Below are 22,519 nucleotides of genomic sequence, written 5' to 3'. Positions count from 1 at the left end.
GCAGTTACTAATTACACAAGTGGGAGAGTGAAGAAACAAAGGAAAAGCAGTTAAATATAATGACAATAATTCAGCGATAAAACGGTCTTACTTCCTCCTCCAGGAATATGGATATACAGAACAATCTGACAATCTTGAAGTTGTTCTGCAGGAACTACGACCACTCCCCCACAAACCTAGGTGGAGGATGGTGACTATAAGCATGTGGCCCCCAGGTGGGTGGAACCAGAAGGTGGATGATAAAGATTCTGGAAACATCACCCTGTTATCTCGCCAACCAATTAGAAAAGAGTCACACACACTGCAGCCCTCACCCCAAATGCTGCCTTTCAGAACCCCTCACTGAAAGCTGCTGGGAAGTTCAGATCCTTGGCGCACGAGACACCCCCATACTCCTTGCTCGGCTCCCTGCAAATAAAGGCCAGCCTTTCCTTTACTAAACCCAGATGTCCCGGCTGCGCAGCCGGTGAGTGGACGCAAGGTCCTTTCGGTAATAGTTAACTGCTCACTTCTCGACTGCAGAGCATGACATATATTTTTGTAGCACCCCATACATACAGTTTGGAGAAGGAAATGGCAACCTACTCCAGTATTCTTGCCTGGAAAATCCCATGGGCAGAGGAGGCTAGCCGGCTACAGTCCACGGGGTCACAAAGAGTCGGATACGACTGAAGCGATTTACCCATGCATACATAGAGTTAGATGTTGTATCATTCTTTGTTGTTATACTGTGAACTTATATTTCTGGCCTTATCACATGGAAGACAATAAATATCTGTTTAATGAATGAAGGAAAGTTAGCTTTTATTAAGGTGCTGAACTAAGCACCTTACAATCTTAACTCAGTTATTCTCAAGTTATAACTCAGTTTTTCCTCAGGCTGTATCACTATTTTATAACAAAGGAAATGGGTACAGGGGAGTTAGGTCACTTTTCCAAGGTCACACAGCTATTAAAAGACAGAGGCAGAATTTGTTCCAAACTGCAAGGCTTGTTCCAGATCTTAGCTCTTATCTAAATGAAATGTTATAACTCTATGAAATGTAGTACATGGTCCTTTTTCTAGGGAATTCCACTGCAAGTTTTGGTTTTGTTTTTAAAGTGCGGACAGCTTCCTGGTAAAAGGAGAAAGCTGATTAAATTTATTTGTAAATTTTCACTATTAAAAATATATTTTGTAAATCTTATAAACACTTATTCTATGATTCTTGAACAATGATAATGGATGGGCTTTACATTAATGACATATGTTTACTCATAATAAAAATCTCAAGTCAAACAGATCATTAGGTCTTTCCATTTTCCCTTTTCGTCTGTCTCTCTCTGATAGTCTACCCTACCTCCTTCCCTCCCTCTCTTCCTTCCTTCCTTTCTTCATTTACTTAGAAACTCAGTTTATAAGCACATAAGCACATGATAAAATTCATCACATTCTTTGTCTCTGCCTTTCTTCCAGGTTACCATGAGTTGTTGCTGCAGACACCAGCATTTATTGAACTGGCTCTGGCTACAAAAAACTTTAAGTTCTTATGCTCAGGGCAATTCCCTTCACTGGCTGTATGATATCCTCTCACCCCTTCTAAAATCCTTGTTTTGCTTATCTTGAGACAGTAGAAATTTGAGTCCAGAGTACCAAAGTATCTGATGTATCAACATTAATTGTCTACACAGATAAGGGCAAGAATTTAAATCTTATAAATGGAGGAAAACCATCACCTTCATGTTCAAAGGATACAACATATATAATACCATCCAAATCTGGAAAAGTATTCAATTTTAAATTCATAAAAACATAATTAAATAGAAAGGAAGAAATCTGAAATAAAGAATGCTGAAAGATTAAAGAGGTTATAAAAGAACAACAAGAGAAAAAATGCTCCGCTCATACCAGAGACCGACAAGAACTATATCGCTAATTTGCAAAGGGATTGATAGTCTCCTGGATCAAAAATTTGTTTTCTCTGTTCTCTACTTGTTCCTGTCAAGTACTTTCCACTTTTAAGCACCCAATTGCCCAGTCTACAAAAAGAAAGTAAATGAGAGGAAGGAAGGGAGAGAGGGAAGGAAGGAGGGAGGGAGGGTAGGGTATCAGAGACAGACAGACAAAAAGGGAAAATGGAGAAAAAGACCTAACGACCTGTTTGACCTGAGATTTTTATTATAAGTAAACTTATGTCATTAAGTTAAATGAAGTCTAGCTTCTTACAAATATCTGAGAGTATAAAAACAATTTGGGAGAAGAGGAATTACTATAAGAAAAAGAAGGGTAGTTAAAAGCAATAGCACAGAAATAATAACTAACGTGGCGGTGAGATATTAGAAAAAAACAAGGTTCTTAGGAAGGTCAATTATATAAAAGGAAAGACTTCAAAGGCCTATAACAAGTGCTCCATCCCTTGAGACACTTAAAAATTAACCTGGACAAAGAACTAGAATATATTCTGTAGAAAGCAATCCTTTCTGACAAGCTGGTAGATTAGCTCTAATTGATTTTTCCACCTCTAATTTCTTTGAACTTCTGAAATGCTATTCTTAGAAGACAAATGAGTTTTCTTTGAGGATGAACTTTCTGTCTTTGTTTTAAGGAAATGAGTTATGATTTCTCAGGAAAATAGTTTCTAAGACAATGGTTTTGCAAGTAATAGTTGTTATTTAGGTTATAAAAGTTAAAAATCAAATTTGCAGGCACCTGAAACTAACATAATATTTATGTCAGCTATATTTTAATTAAAAGGAAAAAAAATCACAGTCACAACACTAGTAAACATGATAAAATACAATATATTTCCTTCCTGTGTACTAGCAATAGTCTTGGAATAAAATACCCAAGTGGGAAAAGAATAAATTAGGAATTTGGGATTAACAGATACATGCTATTATATATAAAATAAACAACAAAGACCCACTGTATGGCTGTATAACACAGGAAACTATATTCAATATCTTGCAATAACCTATAATGGAAAAGAATATATATGTGTATAGTACACTTTTCCATCAAGCCCCAATAGTCAGGCTCACAAAAGCAACATTCCCTGCAGTTTCCAAGCAGTATAAAGACACACCTAGGACAAACTGCACCCTTACACATGTATATATTATTTTCCAGATCCTTTTCCTATATATATATATATATGTATATATATATATATATACACATATAGTTCAATTTTTAAAAAAAGTTCTCAAGAAGTGGAGGAATAGGATAGAGTCCAAAAACAGGAAAGGTGGAGCAAGCAAATATTCTATCAGTTTTCACCTGTTTTTTTAAGTTCATATTCTGTCTAGAAAGTTATCACTGAGAGAAAAACATTTAGTTTCATTGAAACTATATCAAATTTTGTATTATTGAATCAGATAACACTTTCGAGGATATGGGGACAATATCATCATGTACATGTAACTTATTGTAAGAAAAGAGCTAAATTAGAAATGTACTAGAAAAAACTTTGCCTAAAGTCTTTGAATTTTCTTAGAGAACATTTTGCTGGGGGAAAAAAAGGGAAATAAGTGAAACAGGAGATATACATGTTTCTCCTTACCTATATTATGGTTTTCAAAGCATTTCTATCTACATACTTGGATAAATTTTTTTTTTCCTGTGAATAAAAACATGCTTGGCCAACAATAGTCTTAAGAATTTTTTTAATCCCTGGGCAAGAAATATATTTTTCCCTATTATATTCTGAAGATTTCAAGTTTTGTATTTTTTTATATTTAAATCTTTAATTTCTTTTCTAATATGGTATAAGATACAAATATAATTTTACAAGGCGAGAGCCAACTGCTCTAATGCAATGTACTGAAAAATCCTTGTCTATAATGCCACTTCTACCATACCAAGATCTCACTGATCTGTTCCTAGGCTCTCTATTCCCTCCTAGTGGTTAATATTTCTATTACCATGCTTAATATTACACAATTTTAGCATTGTTACCTTTGTAATATATCTCGATACCTGGAAGGATGGGCTTCTCTGCTTTCTTCTGCCTTATTAAATCTGCCTTAGCCCTTCACTCACAGTATCTCTTCCTTATAAAATTTATAATAAATAAATCATTTTGATGAAATACACTTAGAATTTTGATTAATATTATATTTCATATAGATTAATTTGAGGAGAACTGACATTTTTGCTTTATTGAGTAACCTCATACATAAATGCATTATATTTTTCCATCTAAGACTTCCTTATTTTAACAAATTACTCTCTAAGCTACTAAACTGTAAGCCCATGAAACCCATGCATCTTTTCAAATTTGAGAATGATATTAGAAAGAGGACTTGATTTTTATATTGCCTATTTTCAATTTTACTTTTGCTTTTGAAATATAGCTGATTTACAGTGTTGTGTCAATCTCTGCTGTACATCAAAGTGCCTCAATTATATACCTATAGACATTCTTTTCTATATATTCTTTTCCATTATGGTTTATCACAGGATACTGCATATAGTTCCCTATGCTATACAGTAGGACCTTGTTGTTTATCCATCTTACATATAATAGTTTTTATCTGCTAATCCCAAACTCCCAGTCTGCAGTGTCCTAAATCTGATGCTAGTTCAGCTGAGACAAAACTCCTGTACAGAAGTTCATTATTCTCACTTTATTTTTACTGGATTTGATCTTGAAAAAAGTCAGTGAGATGAAGAAAGCCAGTCAAGCACGTTGCCTTTGTCAAGTGACTGGTGTTTATATAAATCCAGTGTGGTTAGGATTATTGGCCTCAATTCCAGTGACATTTAAGATGACAGTCCCTCATTTATATTAATCTCCTAAAATTTGCAAAGGGAGACTCAAAGAAAAAATAAACAAATTTCTTTCTTTTAACCAGTGTGTTTACACTGCTTACACTTAACAGTACCCAGAGTAACCACTAAAAGAGAAAGGGAGACACTGCTAAAAATACAATACGTGAAGTAAGATAGAATACTTAAAGTATTCAAATAATCCAAAAGAATATGGTGAAGGAACCAAAACACAAAAATAATGAAATCGTGGACCTGCCCAGTCATATGAATAATTATATTACATATAAGTTCTCTAAACACTCTAATTAAAAGACAATTACTCTCAGATTAGCTATAGAAATAGTTACATGCTATATTTTATCTACAGGAATGAATGAATGCTCAGTCACTTCTGTTGTGTCTGACTCTTTGCGACCATGGAATGTAGCCCACCAGGCTCCTCTGTCCATGGGAGTATCCTGGCAAGAATACTGGAGTGGATTGCTATTTCCTCCTCTAGAAGATCTTCCCAACCCAGGGATCAAGCCTGTGGCTCCTGCATTGGCAGGCAGATTCCTTACCAGTTGAGCCACCTGGGAAGCTTATTTAAATATAAGAAAGCCAATTTAAATATAACTATATAGATAAATTAAGTGAATGGGGAAAATATATGATGAAAACACTAATCAAACATTATTTTATTATTACAGTATCTAACACTGCCATGACAAAATATCAAAGATGAGGTGGCTTAAACAACAGAAATGTATTTCGCTTACAGCTGTGGAGACTGGAAGTTCAGGATCAGGGTGTCAGCAGGCTTGGCGAGGCCTCTATCCTGGGCTTATAGATCACATCCTTCTCTCTGTCCTCACTTGACCTGTCCTCTGTGTAAGTACCTGCCCAGCGTCTCTTCCTCTTCTTATAAGGACACTAGTCATATCAGATTGATGCCCACATGACTCCATTTAAATTTAAGTACCTCTTTACAGACACTATCTCCAAAATACAGTCACATTTTGAAGTCCTGGGGGTGGTTAGTGCTTCAGCATGTAATTTGGGGGGTTTGGGGCACAATTCACTCTATGACATCAAAAGAAGCTAGACTTGTTACTATGTAAGATAAACGAGACTTCAGAATGGGCTTCCCACATGGCACTAGTGGTAAAGAACCTGCCTGCCCATTTGGGAGACATAAGAGACACAGGTTCGATCCCTGGGTCAGGAAAATCCCCTGGAGGAAGGCATGGCAACCAACTCCCCTGGTGGGCTATCATCAATAGGGGCACAGAGAGTTAGACATGACTGAAGCGGCTTGGCACACACACAGACCGCAGAATAAGGAAAATCACCAAGGTTAAACAAAGACATGACATAACGAAAGTGGATGGATTTGTCAGTAATAGAACAACCTTGACGTGTGTTTACCTAAAAATCCAAGGTCAAAAATACGCAAAGCACAAGTTGATAGAGGTGAACAGATAAAGAGACAACTATACAATTATACATGGAGTCTTCAACACTCCTTTCTCCACTGGGGTAAAACAAGTAGACAAAAAATCAGCAAGGATATAAAAGATCTGGAAATTAACAGAACATTGTAAATCTACTATGAAAAGTGTTAGTTGCTCACCTGTATCTGACTGTTTGTGACCCCGTGGACTGTAGCCCACCAGGCTCCTCTGTCTATGGAATGCTCCAGTCAAGGATACTGGAATGGATTGCTATTCCCTGTTCCAGGGGATCTTCCCAACCCAGGGATCAAACTCGAGTCTCCTGCATTGCAGGCAGATTCTTTTCCATCTGAGCCACCAGGGAAGCTCTACCAGGGGATAGAACAGGATACTCAAACATGGTCCTTAAGTATGAGAACTTAAATGGAGATGAGAAACAATAATGACTTACTTATAGGAGATCAGAAGAACATCATTAAAGACACGACCACTCTAGGGATGATGGAGTTGGGAAGATGCTGAAACTCTAGGGATGGTTCCAAATTGGGAAAGGAGTACATCAAGGCTGTATATTGTCACTCTGCTTATTTAACTTATATACAGAGTACATCATGAGAAATTCTGGGCTGAATGAAGCACAAGCTGGAATCAAGATTGCTGGGAGAAATATCAATAACCTCAGATATGCAGATAACACCACCCTTAAGGCAGAAAGCAAAGTGGAAGTAAAGAGCCTCTTCATGAAAGTGAACGAGGAGAGTGAAAAAGATGGCTTAAAACTCAACATTCAGAAAACTAAGATATGGCATCTGGTCCTATCACTTCATGGGAAATAGATGGGGAAACAGTGGAAACAGTGGCTAACTTTATTTTTTGGGCTCCAAAACGACTGCAGATGTTGATTGCAGCAATGAAATTAAAAGACGCTTGCTCCTTGGAAGAAAAGTTATGACCAACCTAGACAGCATATTAAAAAGCAGAGACATTACTTTGCCAACAAAGGTCTGTCTAGTCACGGCTATGGTTTTTCCAATGGTCATGTATGGATGTGAGAGTTGGACTGTGAAGAAAGCTGAGCACAGAAGAATTGATGCTTTTGAACTGTGGTGTTGGAGAAGACTCTTGAGAGTCCCTTGGACTGCAAGGAGATTTCAACCAGTCCATCCTAAAGGAGATCAGTCCTGGGTGTTCATTGGAAGGACTGATGCTGAAGCTGAAACTCCAACACTCTGGCCACCTGATGCGAAGAGCTGACTCATTTGAAAGACCCTGATGCTGGGAAAGATTGAAGCCGGGAGGAAGAGGGAATGACAGGATGAGATTGTTGGATGGCATCACTGACTCAATGGACATGAGTTTGAAAACTCCAGGAGTTGGTGATGGGCAGGGAAGCCTGGAGTGCTGCAGTCCATGGGGTCGCAAAGAGTTGGACACGACTGAGTGACTGAACTGAACTGAACAGATGGTAAAGAATCTGCCTATAATGCAGGAGACCTGGGTTCTAAGCATCTAGTTAGACTGATTAAAGAAAAATAAAATTTACAAATTACCAATATCAAGTTAATTAAAAGAATATTAACAACTTTATTCTAATAAATTTGATGTCCTGAGTGAAATGGACAAATTCCTTAAAGACAAAAATTGCCAAAACCGACCCAAGTGGAAAAGGAAAACTTGAAAAGCCCTATCTGCAGTAAAGAAATTGAAAACTTCAAGCTACTAGTGAAGCTTTTAAAACTTTAAAAGAAGAAATAGCTAAACTTCTAAACAGATTTTTCATTAAATAGAAAAGGAAGAAAAACTTCCTAAGTAATTTTATGAAGCCAGAATCACTCTGATATCAAACAGAGAATATAGGTATAATATCTCTTAATAAAATTTGAGCAAATTGAATACAACTACAGCTACACATACACATATTGTTGTACCTGCATCTATGCATGTGTGTTAGACATATTAAAAAATTCAGATTAGAAAGAAATAAAATTTGTAAATGACATAATTTATATAGCCAATCTAATTGAATTTATTATAGATAAAGCCACTAGAACCAAAAAGGATATGTAAAAAGGTCATAGGAAACAAGGCTAACACACATACAAAAACTTCTTAATTTCTATTTACAAAAAGCAATGAGCAATTAAAATTTTTTTTAATTATGGTAGTATCAAAAAAATAATTATTTATACTTACCAGTAATGATAGAAAGTTTTTTTAAAATGTGTATAATACCATAAAATATCAGGAATAAAAATGATGAGAGATATACAAAAGCTCTATACCTAAAACTACAAAATACTGGTAAGAAAATTAAAGAAAACCTAGTTAAATGAAGAGATATATTACCAAGTTTGTGGATTGGAGGAATCAACATTGGTAAGGTGGCAATGGCCCCTATGTTGTTCTACAGATCCAATGAAATCTCAGCCAAAATCCTAGCATACTTATATAAAGTAATTGACAAGCTAATTTTAAAATTTATATAGGAAGGTAAAGGACTTAATTTCTTTAAAAAGCCACTCCCATATTTTAAGTTTATTTTTATTAAAGCATCATCCCATTCCCAGGTACCAATATCTATTTTAGCTATGAATTGCTCTGTAACAAATGACCCCTTGCAGCTGAAAATCACAAACATGAATTGTCTCACCATTTCTGCAGGACAAGCGTCTGGGAGCTGGGGTGTCTCATGAGTTCTCAGTCAAACTGTTAGCTGAGACTTCAGTCATCTCCAGGCTGGGCTGGGGGAAAATCTGCTTCCACACATGCTCACATGATTTTTGGCAGTCCTCAATTTCTTACTGGCTGTTGACCAGAGACCTCCGTTCCTCCTCCACATGAGTAGCCTGATGAATCTTCACAACACGGCTGATGGATCCCCTGGAGCAGGTGATCCAAAAGAGAGTGGGGAGGGAGAGTGAGAGGGACCAAGACAGAGGCCGTGGTGTCTCTTGGGGTTTATTTTTCATCTCTGTGTAAATAATATTAGCAAAAGTCATGCGCTTTTATCAAATATCACGTTTTTCAAGAAAAGAGATTTTGACCATTTTTCTCACGGAAAAATGAGAAAACTATAGGCCTTCATTTTAGATAAATGACAATAATATTCATAAAATAAAAATAAGCAAAATGTTTTGAGCATTTACCATGTCCCAGGCATTCCACTGAGCACAGAGATCAAGCTCAGACTGCCAGGTGTTGCCTTGCTAATCCACCACTTACTGATTATGTGCCACTGGGCAAGTTACCAAACTCTCTATGCCTCAGGTTCCTCATCCATAAAATGGAGGTAAAAGTAATATTTACCTCCTACAGCTGTTATGAAAATCAAGTGGGTCATAATATAGGGATCACTAAGGGCTGACATCTAATAAGCATTTTGTAAGATTTAGCTAACATCGATATTAGGAAGAATTTATAAATATCACACCATTGACTCAAAACACTCTGGAAGGTAAGAACAATTATCATTTGACTTTATAGGTAAGGCAGTTTAGCTTTGATAATGTTTACTAAGTAATTTACCTAAATGCACACAAATGAGTGGCAGAAATGAGTTCTATGCAATTCTCTAGCTAGAGGTTACTTAAAAAAAATAAGAAGTCTCAGATGTGGGAAGAGAGAGATGAAAAGTGAAGGTAGAATCTAGATTAAAGAACTCACAAGCCACTGTAATTTTTCAGAAGTTATTGTAAAAGAATATAGAAGTAGAACACATTTTATATGCATACCATTAAAGATCACCTATAGTTCTTACAGAAAAAGTGAACATAAAATATCAGATCGTAGATAACCTGGCAAGAGTATAGTGAAGCAGAAGAAAGACATTGGAGAACCTGCTACCCATCGCCAAAGTCTGACCAGCTGACACTGAAGTCAGTTTCTATAGTGCTAAATTGGAATGTCTTCAATGATCAGTACTGCTTCGGCTTTTAGACACCCATCTGCCACTCAGGGTGTGGTCGACATTAGGCCCGTCTACAAATATTCCAGCTGTTTTCCTAGGAATATGGTGGAGCTGCACTTCCCATGCCCCTTTAAATCAGGAATGGCTGTATGGCTTGCTTCGTCTGATGAAGTATGAGTGGGAATGATGTGGGTCCATGCCGGGTGGAAACTTTAAGAACCAGTATGCCTTTGGCTCATGTCCAAGTGGTATCCACCTCAGCCTAGATCCTTGAGGGACTATTATGGGCAGAGCATCTTCTTGACCTTCTGTGGACGTATGGTGTGAGCACCTAGGAAACTGCTGCTGTTTCAAGCCACTGGGAAAATAATCCATTTTCTCTGGGACGATCATGCACAGTTTCAAAACCTTTTTTTAAAGTTGTGATACCAATGAAACATTAGTGCAGAAAACATTTTATTGGGAATTCCCTGCTGGGCTGATGGTAGGGACTCTGTTTTCACTGCCGTGGGCCTGGGTTTGATCAGAGAACTAGGATCCTGCAAGCTGCCAAGGTACAGCGAAAAAAAGAAAAGAAAACAACCCTAGGTGGGTGGTGTAAACATTTTGCTGAACTCTATTACTAATTTATGTTTTTCTAAGGTACCTGCAGCTAGCACTTAGCTCATAAACTGGCATCCCTGGAACTGAAGGGATTTGTTAGCTTTCAAGACTCTTCTTGGGTTTCCCTGATAGCTCAGTGGTGAAGAATCCGCCTGGCAATTCAGGAGACAAGGGTTCAATCCCTGATCCGGGAAGGTCCCACATGCCGTGGAGCAACGAAGCCCATGAGCCACGACAGCTGAGCCTGTGCCCTAGAGCCCGAAGGTCGCGGCGGCCGAGCCCACGTGCCGCAACTGTGGACGCCCCATGCCCTAGAGCCCGTGGTCCGCAGGAGAAGCCCCTGCAACGAGAAGCCCGAATACCGCAACAGAGAGCAGCCCCGGCTCGGCACGACGAGAGAAAAACCCCCGAAGCAGCAAAGGCCCTGCACAGCCAAAAACGATAATAATACAGGAAGACTCTTCTTCACTGTGTCAGCTAAGCTGGAGCACAAACTCCCAAAAGTCGGCAGAGCTTACAGTAAAGAAGACCAACATTAAACATTACCTATGTTAGAGCGGTACAGCCATCAAAAAACAAACACATCGGCTCCTGTTTTAACTGTCTTAAAAACAACTACACGTGACAACAGCAGCACTTTCACAGCATCATCTCTTAGGATCTGAACTAGCTCAGCTGGAATTCCATCACCTGCGCTAGCTTTGATAGAACCCAGGCCCGTGGCAGTGGAAACACTGAGTCCTAACCACCTTATGGCAAAAAGTGAAGAGGAACTAAAGAGCCTCTTGATGAAAGTGAAAGAGGACAGTGAAAAGGCTGCCTTAAAACTCAGTGCTCAAAAACTAAGATCATGGATGGCATCTGTTCCCATCACTTTATGCCATGTAGATGGGGAAACAATGGAAACAGTGAAAGACTTTTTCTTGCGCTCCAAAATCACTGCAGATCATGATTGCAGCCATGAAATTAAAAGATGCTTGCTCCTTGGAAGAAAAGTTATGATCAACCTAGACAGTGTATTAAAAAGCAGAGACGATGCTGACAAAGGTTCATCTAGTCAAAGCTATGGTCTTTCCAGTAGTCATGTATGGATGTGAAAGCTGGACTATAACGCAGGTTGATGCTTTTGAACTGTGATGTTGGAGAAGACTCTTGGTGTTTGAGAGTCCCTTGGACAACAAGGAGATCAAATCAGTCAATCCTAAAGGAAATCAGTCCTGAATATTCATCGGAAGGACTGATGCTGAAGCTGAAGCTATACTTTGGCCACGTGATGCAAAGGGCCGACTTGTTGGAAAAGAACCTGATGCTGGGAGGGATTGAAGGCAGGAGGAGAAGGGGGCAACAGAGGATGAGATGGTTGGATGGCATCACCGGCTCAATGCATATGAATTTGAGCAAGTTTCAGGAGATGCTGAAGGACAGGGAAGCCTGGCGTGCCCCAGTCCATGGGGTCACAGACAGTCTGACACAACTAAGTGACTAAACAACAGCAACACATGACAGAGACTGGAGGGGATCATCAACAAGCCACGAACACCAGGATCTAGGAGGAAGGCATAGAACAGATTCCACGTCCCCCCCCCCCCCCCGCCCCCGCCCCCTCAGAATGAGCCAGCCCTGCTGACATCTACCCTCCAGAACTGTCCCGGAATGAACTTTTGTTGATTTGATCCATTCAGGTTGTGGTGTTTCAGTGCGGTGGCCCTAAGAAACGAATACACCTTCCACTGCAAATAAAGACCTTTCAGAACAGATAAAACACCATATAGAAACATTCTTATAAACGTAAAATAATATCTTGAAACTTTAGAGATTGTCAAAGGTATCAAAGACAAAAATAAAGCCTAAAAAGGGCTTGCAATTCTCATTTTATGGGACGACACATTGATGACCCACCCTCTCTAGGTCCAGAGGTACTCAGAGTTATTTTACCTCCATTTTATTTCGGTATTGATTTTGTAACAATATGTAGGATGAACAGCAAATCTGATAAATGGATCCCCCAGCGTCATCTGCAGTAACAAGAAAGGCACAATAAATGTCTCATATTTAGAGTTCAATTGCCCTCTGGTATTAGCCTCACACAGCCTTCGATATCTACAATATAATGAAAGCTGCAGCCAGGGGCTTGAAGGAGGGAGAAATAAGGAGTTATGTTTTCAGAGTTTCATTTTTGCCAGAAGAAAAGAGTTCTAGAGATGGACAGTGGTGATGAGTGCACTACAATGTGAACGTATTCAAGGCAACTGAAGTGTACACTTCGACACAGTTCAGGAGGAAAAGTTCATGTTATGCGTATTATACCACAGTTTAAAATTTTTTTTAAGGAAGTACACTGAAAATAAATAAGAAATAATGCTATTTCACTGTATCTGAGAATGTATATATATATATATATATATATATATATACACACTATAAATACAGTAATCTATACTTAACAAAATAATTCTCACTTTTTCATTGGTGTTGGGAAGTAGAAAGACATTAAAGATGAGAGCCTATTACATTAGTCAGGGTGTGTGTGTGTGTGCAAGCTCAGTCCCTCAGCCATGCCCAACTCGATGCAAGCTCATGGACCATAGCCTGCCAGGCTCCTCTGTCCACTGAATTCTCCAGGCAAGAATGGAGAATGGGTTGCCACTTCCTACTCCAGGGGATCTTCCCAGCCCAGGGATCAAACCTGCATCTCTTGCATCTCATGCATCGACAGGTGGATTCTTGACCACTGTGTCACCTGGGAAGCCTATTAGTCAGGGTACTTCAAGTTATAGGGCCAGTGCAGGCTAGGGAAAAGAGAAGGCACTGGCACATATAACTAGAGAGGCTGAATGGTGTAGGTTGGTGACGACGGGGACCAGATTGGTGACGACTGGGACCAGTGGATTCCGAGGATATCATCAGACCTAGGTCTTTCTCCAACTCCACGTCCTGCCTCCTTGCTTCTGTCTGGATGAATCACCCTCTAATTCATCACAGGGCCTCTTCCCATCGTGGCCACCAGCCGCTCCACTGGCCACTCTCCTGACCAGTAACCCCACCAGCTTTGGCCAAAGTCCTAGAATTGAGAGCCTGGCTTAAGGTTCCTGCCCATCTTGAAGCTAGATAACATCAGGGGAGTGAGGGAGTCCAGCCCCACTAAAGCAAAAGCCTGGGAATTAGTGAGGGTCTTTCCCCTCTCCCTAAAAAGGATGTGTTGTTAATAAAATGGGAATGAATGCTGAGCAGGCAAAAACAACAGCTGTCCACAACATGAAACAATTGAACGTCCTCTAAAAGTAATGTCAGCTAATTATATTTGTTAAACATGAAGAAACAGCCTCTATACTCTCAAGCTACCAAATGTCTCCCTAGCTGGTTATATTAATGTACAGATATGTCCAACTCTCTTAGACTAGAGAAAATACAAATAGTGATTAGGAGAGACTAGCACAAAGGTAAAAAAAAAAAAGAAAACAATTAAAGTGGGTTACTTCTTTTAATCAGGGTCAACACATAAAGTAGCTTAGCAATTCCGTGATGAGCACAGGTGCTCCTCATCCTTACAGCCACTTCAGTGAGAGTGAGATCTTTCCTATATCGGCCTGGGAGAGCAGCTGGGCCAGGGCCGGTCCTCCTTCCCACCTTCCCTTTCACAGCCACTCTTCATCTTCTTTACGGAAGCAAGGCACATGTCTGTCCCAGGCTGATTCTAACGCTGATGTTTCGCCTCAGGTGTCAAACTAAGCAAAGGTACAGTTCAACATGCTGCCAACAGCGCCGAGGTAGCTACGACTATGAAGGCTGTATTGGTGCACAAGTCTGGTGATTCTGACTCTTCGCAATGAACAAAATTGAAGGTAGAAGGAATGAAGACATCAGCTAACAGATGACCGAACATAATTTGTATACGATTTTGGCATATAACAGAGGAAATGCAAAAAAAATGTCGTGGCATTGGTACAACAAAATTCCTTCTATTTCCATGTATTCTTTTCACATGAACAAGATTTCTCCTAGCTATATTTGTAACCCTGACAAACAGGAATGGAACTGATGTTAAACCCTGTCTCAATAGTAGAAGAAAAAGGTTTATTATCATTACTGTTAAATCTTCTAACAATGGTAGTACCTTTATTCATCCTCAAATACAAAAGCTAATTTTAAAAAATGGAGCCTCAGTCATCTCATTGAGACGGACTTCTAAACAGATTTATTTTATTTTTTGTAGATTTTTTGTGTGTTTAATAATTATCCATGAGATCTGTAACATGTGTACATACTTTAACCATCTGCTGGTAGTAATAGTAACAAACTGCTGCTGCTGCTGCTGCTAAGTCACTTCAGTCGTGTCCGACTCTGTGAAACCCCATAGACGGCAGCCCACCAGGCTCCGCCGTCCCTGGGATTCTCCAGGCAAGAACACTGGAGTGGGTTGCCATTTCCTTCTCCAGTGCACGAAAGTGAAAAGTGAAAAGGAAGTCGCTCAGTCGTGTCTGATTCTTAGCGACCCCATGGACTACAGCCCACCAGGCTCCTCCATCCAGGAGGTATTCTAAAATATTTACAGACTTAGGTCACCGGAAACAAAAATTAACTTCTATATTGTAGAGAATTATGCTCGAATGATAAATGAAATACTGTTAGGCACAAAAATACACTATATTTGGATAAAATTTTCTAGGAGAAACAGAATGGAAATGTGTAAAGAGCAAAAAGCAACAATATAAAATTTCCAACTACTAATGGACAGCCAGCTTACATATTTTAAAAATACATGATAGTGAGGATCAGATCGCTATAGTATGTAATTCTGTTGGATACATTTAAAAGAATAATACTTTGTAGATAAATCTAATGCATCAGAAGTTATATTGTTTATATTGATTTAAACTTGAGAAAAAAAATTTGGATGTCAATTTTAAAATGTGTGAGGGCAGGTACCTTGTTTATAGTCCACACTAGTCAAAAATACTTAAAGCAGACTGGTCTAAAGGAGGAGACAAGATGGATACTCAAAAAGAAAGTAATACAACAGTGTAATATATGAGTCTTAAGGGAGCCTGCACAGAACGAAGGCTTAAGAAACCATCAAACATGCAGTGGTTTGAGAGATGGTACAGGGGGAGCTAATGTTCCCAGAGGTAGAAGCAGGCTGGCTGCCAAACCTGGGTCAGAGTTTTAGCTGTTAGTCTCAGGGTCTTAGTAGAACACCTTATAATTTAATACTTCATATTCGCCACACATGGAAAGCAAAAGGAGAAGAGGGTGGCAGAGGATGAGATGGCTGGATAGCATCACTGACTCAATGGACATGAACTTTGGCAAACTCCAGGAGACAGGGAGGGACAGGGAGGCCTGGCGAGCTGCAGTCCATGGGGTCGCAAAGAGTCAGACACGACTTAACAAGTAAACAACATTTACCACCCTGGCAGATAACTTAATCTACAATAAGAATTGCAACTATCACATCCAGGACAGAGTGTTAGAAACCAAATTACAACCAGAAGGTCACGGCTAGTTCTAGAGGAAGCAGGAGAAGGGTTCAGAGTGGTGTGATGTGAGAACTTAAGGACCTGAGGTTCCAGCAGCTTCTGTGTGTATGCGACTGCAGCAGGGGACCCCGGCCGTAGGCCCTGGAAGACTCCAGTTTAGGGGTCAGGCTGTCAGCATGGGCAGGGCTAGGAGAGTCCTGCCAGCTTCTGCCTTTGGGGGCTTCCCGGTCTATGCAAGGCCATGCTTCCCAGATTGAATTTACCAGAATACCAGGCTCATATTAATCTCAATCAAATTCTAATCCTGTCTCCTTCCTTTGACCTGCTGGTCACCTAAACTGAAGTTCTGGGCAAACTCATTCCTCATTCTCACATTTATGGATGATATCTGGCTTTCTTCCAACATAAGATGAATTACATCCAGGGTTTTTTCTTGTTTAAACATAAGGTAAAATTTTATCTTGAAATCTTTGTGGGAATAGAGATGATGGGGGTCTCATTCCCAGGCATTGTCTACAAAATGTGTAATAAGTGCAATTATCAATTAATGTATGAGAAGAAGAAAATTGAGCATATTAATTATGCAAGATAAGGGTTAATTAAGATCCCTCGCACTGCCCTGTACTAATCACAGCCACTTTGAAGACAGCTGGCTAAGAAGGAAGCTTAATTAATTCAGCACACATTGACTGAGCTCCGACTGGGGCACTGAAGCATGCTCAGATGAGGAGATAGTGTTACCAGACACGAAACGCAGAGTGAGGCCAAGCACACCAAAACGTCGGAGTCTGGAGCAGAGAAGGATCATCACAGGGCTGAGAAAAGAGACCCCAACACGCCGAAGGGTTACAGCAAAGCGTTTTTAAAAGCAAGGTGACAGAGGGGCCTCCCAGGGTGTGTGATGCACAACCCTCTGATTGGTTGATGGCAGTCAGTTCTTAGGTGCCAGAAGGTCCAGGGCTTTGTGCTCATCATCATCAAGTAGTTAACTTCTCCCATTTGAAAGCACATAAAAGCTCAGGAAATATGCATCAGATATTATTATCCAGGTACTTCTGAGAGGAGCTAAAGTGGAGAATTGGGGGTGGGGGGGTCTGTCCCAGGGACGGCCCCACAGGGTCCTGCTTGGTTACAATAGAAAGAGCAATAAGGCAGACTCTGCCACTAAGCCCTCACGTGGAAGCAGGTCATTCTCCTACCGTGTGATAAATGCACCATCAAGGAATAAGAGAGGATTATAGGAGCACAGAGGAAGAGGATGAGAGATGGGCTTCACAGAGGAGACATTTTACCATTGTTTCTTGGACAAAGAGCAGAAATTTACTAGGAGGGTACATCCAATATTGAGAGAGTGTTATTGGCATCTGGAAACCTGTAAGGGCATTGCATCTTTAGAGAATGGTAAAAGTACAGTGTTTTTAGAACTTAAGGTTTGTGGGGGCAGTGCAGGAAGAGAAGGAAGTTCATATTGTCTCAATCTGCAATGGGAATATGATTGTGATTTCACATGGATTGGACTTCTGGGCAAGTAGGAAAGTATCAACCATCCTAGACACCTTGGAAGAGCACATGGGGCCAGATGGTGGATAGAAAACACAAAAATTCAGGAGCCTACCATCTCAGTGACATTTCTAGGAGTCCAGAGGTGTGGGCCACATCAAGATATCCAAGGATAAGGACACGTTGCTGGTGTGGCCCCCTTATCAATGAGAAAAAAACAGAATGCCTCCTAGAGTATTTTAGACAGAATATACTTACTTAGGATTGCTACCTGACCCATTTATCCAACAACCAAAAAGTCTTTCCCATTTTTGAGTGGAGTACAGACAAAGGCATGGCTCTCCAACAGGCTCAGGCTGCTGTGAAAGCTGAATGGCCACTTGGGCTGTGTGATCCAGTAGATCTCAAGGTGATCAGTGGGTCTGTGACAGAGAGGGATGAGGTATGAAGAATTCTTGCCTGGGAAATTCCATGGAGAGAGGAGTCTGGTGCATTACAGACCACGGGGTTGCAAGAGTCAGACATAAGTGGGCAATGAAACCTCCACCACCACCACCATGAAGTCTTTGGCTGGCTCCTCAACTCAGACCTCTAGGACTCTGAGGAAAGCTATGTCATCCTCTGCAATTAACTATTCTTTGAGAAACAGCTTCTGGCTTGCTATTGGGCCATAGAAAAGACCGGACCATTCAAACTGAGCTGTCCATCATGCTCTGGGTATCTGCTGAGCCATCAAGCCATAGTGACAGATGCGCACAGCAGCGCCCTGTCATCAGGTCTGAGTGCTATGTCAAGACTGGCCTCTAGTGGGTCCTGTAGGCACGAGTAAGTTCTGCGAGCAAGTGACCCAGATCCCATGGCTTCTGCTTCCTCCTGTCGCTCAGTCTGTGCTTGTGGACTGTAAGAATAGAAGAAGGAAGTCATAAATACAAATAATGCTCACATGACCAGTTGCAGAAACAAGGACTGTAGTCGTTATGAATATTTCTTCCTTACCTTGATAAGAATATATTTGTGTGTATATTTTTTTTTCTGTCCCATTTTCCTATTATTAAATGTAACATGTTAATCATGGTCAACTAAATATCAGGATTTATGTTACAGAATATAAAAGAGGGGCTTGACTCAGTTGAAAGAAGAATGATGTAAATAACTCTGATATGATATGGATAAAGTATAATTTTGTGTTTTCAGTTGCTTGAGAAGTAGTTGCATTATGTTAAACAGATGCATGTTTTTGCTGCCGTCATTATGTGAAAATTAAATGTGCTTAGAAGAACAGCCAGGAATGGCCCCAGGCCCACCACCAGACCCTTGGCTGGAAAATCACAGAGGCTGTAAACTACACAGAAAAAAAGAGATTCCCACCCACCTCCTCACAAACTCCCCCTCTGTGGTCCTCTTTAGTGGCTGAATGTTCCTGGCTTCTCAGATTCCCCTCAGGCTCTGTCTTGGACCAGGGTTTCAGGAGAACTGGTTAGTGACTGCCTGATCCTCCAAATTCACCCTTCCAGACTTTCACTTCCTGAGCTGATCCCGCAGCTGTGTAAGATCCAATTTCAAAAACAAATCTCTTGTCTCACAACACTCACAGTGGTTCTTCTCCCATGACTAAACCCTGACAATTCCAAGATACTTGAGCCAAGGCCTGAAGAAGACAAGGGAGTGGTAATGAGGCTACCTTGAAAAGAACGTTCCAGGTAAAAGGAACAGCAAGTGCAAAGGTCCTGAGGCATGAACATGACTAAGGAAGTAGTGTGGCTTAGTGAAATTAGGGAGTGGGGCTTCCCTGGTGACTGATGGTAAAGAATCTGCCTGCAATGCAGGAGACTCAGGTTTGATCCCTGGGTCAGGAAGATCTCCTGAAGAAGGGAATGGCAACCCACTGCAGTATTCTTGCCTGGGAAATCCCATGGACAGAGAAGCCTGGTGGACTACAGTCCATGGACAACTGAGAATGTATGACAATAGGAGGAAATAAGATCAGAAAGATAAGGAGAAGAGAGTATCTACTGAAACAAATATATACGACTTAAAAGTTAAGATCTATGTTTTATTTGGGGACATTATTGAGGACTATATCACCTGGAATATATCCTCCCAGATAGCTCTGAGGAACTGTTCCAAAGAAGCCAGGATATACAGCAGTTTTTGGTTTTGTTTTTTCCCAGCAATTTTTGCTGAAAACAAAAATCAAACATCACAAAAAACACACATATCTCTAGTAACGATTTTAATGCTTTTCGATGTATGGGAAGATGTAGGCTCATTGAAATTACTCCTTTGATGTGCATCTTAACTATCTAAGGCCAGGATCCTGTTTATCTCCATCTTCAGTTCCCCACTGGGCACAGTGTTGGGATGGTTGCAGTGCCTAATAGCTTGACAGCAGGCATAACTTACTGTGTCCAGAATGGCAGGCAGCAGTCTTTGTTTACTGAAAGGGCAGGCAACAGTTTTTTGTCCACAGCAGCAAGGTCATGTAGGGCCTTGTAGATAACTGGAGGAGATTTGGCCTTTTCTCTGCTTGAGATTGGAAGCAGAGTGACACGATCTGACTTATTTTTAATGAGCTCACTCTTGCTGCTATGTTGAGAACAGACTGTAGGAGGCAGATAAGGGCAGAGGCAGGAAGATGAATTAAATGGCTGATGTAATAATCCAGATGAGAGATGTTACTGAGTCAAATCCAGCTGTAGGCACAGAGTGAGGTGATAAGTTGTTAGAATCAAGATATATTTTGAATATAGAGATATCAAAATTTGCCATCAGATGGAATATTGGGTGTGAGGGAAAAAGAGGAGTCAAAAATAACTGCAAGGCTTTTGACTTGGGCAACAAAGAATGGGTCTCTATGTAATGGAACAGAGAAGGCAAGGGGTAAGATATATTTTGAGAGTAACATCAGTAGTTCAGATTTAGTCATTTAACTTTGCCATTTCTATTAGATCTGTAGGGCAATATGTCAAGTAGGCCTTTGGGGGAGAGATTCAAGGTGGAGTTACACATTGTGGAGTCAGGTAGGTAAGATCATTAGGTTTCCCAGGTAGTAAAGAATCCGCCTGCCAATGCAGGAGACACAGGTTTAATCCCTGGATTGGGAAGATCCCTTGGAGTAGAAATGGCAACCCACTCCAGTATTCTTGCCTGGGAAACCCCATGGGCAGAGGAGACTGGTGGGCTACAGACACAACTGAGCATACACACCAAAAATAGGATCATTAAGGGAATGAGAGTATTGGAAATGAAAATGTTCAGAACTGAGCTCTGAGGCAGCTGGAAGGGCTAAAGAGATGAACAGTGGCCAGAAGATTAAGGACAATCAGGAAACTGACCTCAGGTTCCTGATTTTGTGTTATTCTACTTTTCTTGTGGGCAGGGAATATGTCTTCTTGACCTGCATACTCCTGACATCTAGCATAGTTTTAGTCATTTACCAGATGCTCTATAAACAGATTTTAAAGTGAGGGCTCTGCTAGTTGACCAAGCAGAAGGATAACCCCCAAGTTGGGAGAAAATATGTGTTGATCATATATCTGATACATGACTTGTATCTAAAATATATAAAGAGCTCTTACAACTCAATCATAAACAGATAACCTAATTTTTGAAATCTGCAAAGGATCCAAACAGACATTTTTGCATAGATTTACAAACGGCCAAAACACACATGAAAAGGTAACTAACATCATTAGCCATTAGGGAAATACAGATCAAAGCCACAAGGAGATGCCACTTCACACCCACTAGCCTGGCTGAAACCAAAAAGAAAATGCTAAGTATTGGTGGTGACAGGGAGAAACTAAAATCCTCCAACATTGCTGGCAGGAATGTAAGATGGTGCAGCCATTCTGGAAAACAGTCTGACAGTTCATCAAAAAGTTAAACAGAAAGTTACCACTTAACTCAGCAATTCTACTCTTAGGTATATAGCCAGGGGTTGCAATTATAATAACTAGTAAGTTCAGATTGGCAGTAAAGAAGCAGTCTGACTCGCAGTGATTTATGGAGACAATGGGACATGGTGTTCCCTAGGAGCAAAATAGATGGATGACTGACAGGGATTACTGCTTACTAGTAAAAGAGATCAAGGATAGGAGAGCATGAGCCTAAGAGAGGGTACAATAAGACATTACAATTCCTCGTCTGGTTTCCGGGTCAGAGTGTCTTCAGACCTCGACTCAGCCCCTGAGGCTGAGGAATGAAGCTCCTGTAGCACCGCAGTGAGTATGCATGGGAATTACAACCCAAGTCCCTCTCAGAAGGGACCCGTGGATATTTGCATACATGAATGTACACTGGGGGAAAGGGAACACCCGGACATTTCAAGGACTGTTGGACACAGGGTGTGAATTGAATTGCTACCTTATCGCAGCCCCCGTTACAGTAATAAAAGGAGTTCAGGCCAAGGCCTGGTTTACAGTGGGTCTACTAGGTTTGCAAACCTACCCAGTGGTCAGTCTTCTGATTCTGAAATGCAAAGTAGGAATTAATATACTTGGCTGCTCGTGCAATCCCCTCATGGAGTCCTTGGTCTGTGGGCTAAGAGTTCTGAAACCATAATCTTTGGCTAAGATAGTAAATCAAAAACAGTGGCATAGCCTGGGAGAGGGGGATGGTATAGACTAGCAGCATGCTTTGGGATTCAAGGGCTCCCCTGGTGGCTCAGAAGGTAAAGAATCTGCCTGCAATGCAGCAGACACTGGTTCCATCCCTGGGTAGGGAAGATCTCCTGGAGAAGGGAATGGCTACCCACTCCAGTATTCTTGTCTGGGAAATCTCATGGATAGAGGAGCCTGGCAGGCTACAGTTCATGAGGTCACAAAGAGTCGGACACGACTGGGCA

The 22,519-nt window shown here is 40.6% G+C and overlaps 1 protein-coding gene across 1 annotated transcript in view; it reads right to left on the bottom strand.

The window, feature by feature from the left end:
* APBB2 (amyloid beta precursor protein binding family B member 2) overlaps window positions 1–22,519 on the bottom strand; it is a 405,670-nt gene that overhangs the window by 366,657 nt on the left and 16,494 nt on the right. The window contains exon 2 of the mRNA XM_070451963.1: window positions 8,837–9,066. The gene's annotated coding sequence lies outside the window, so the exon portion shown is untranslated. The remainder of the gene's footprint in view (window positions 1–8,836; window positions 9,067–22,519) is intronic.

This window comes from Odocoileus virginianus, chromosome 21 (assembly GCF_023699985.2).
Source record: "Odocoileus virginianus isolate 20LAN1187 ecotype Illinois chromosome 21, Ovbor_1.2, whole genome shotgun sequence".
Taxonomy (NCBI): domain Eukaryota; kingdom Metazoa; phylum Chordata; class Mammalia; order Artiodactyla; family Cervidae; genus Odocoileus; species Odocoileus virginianus.
This window is presented reverse-complemented; position numbering and strand designations above follow the sequence as displayed.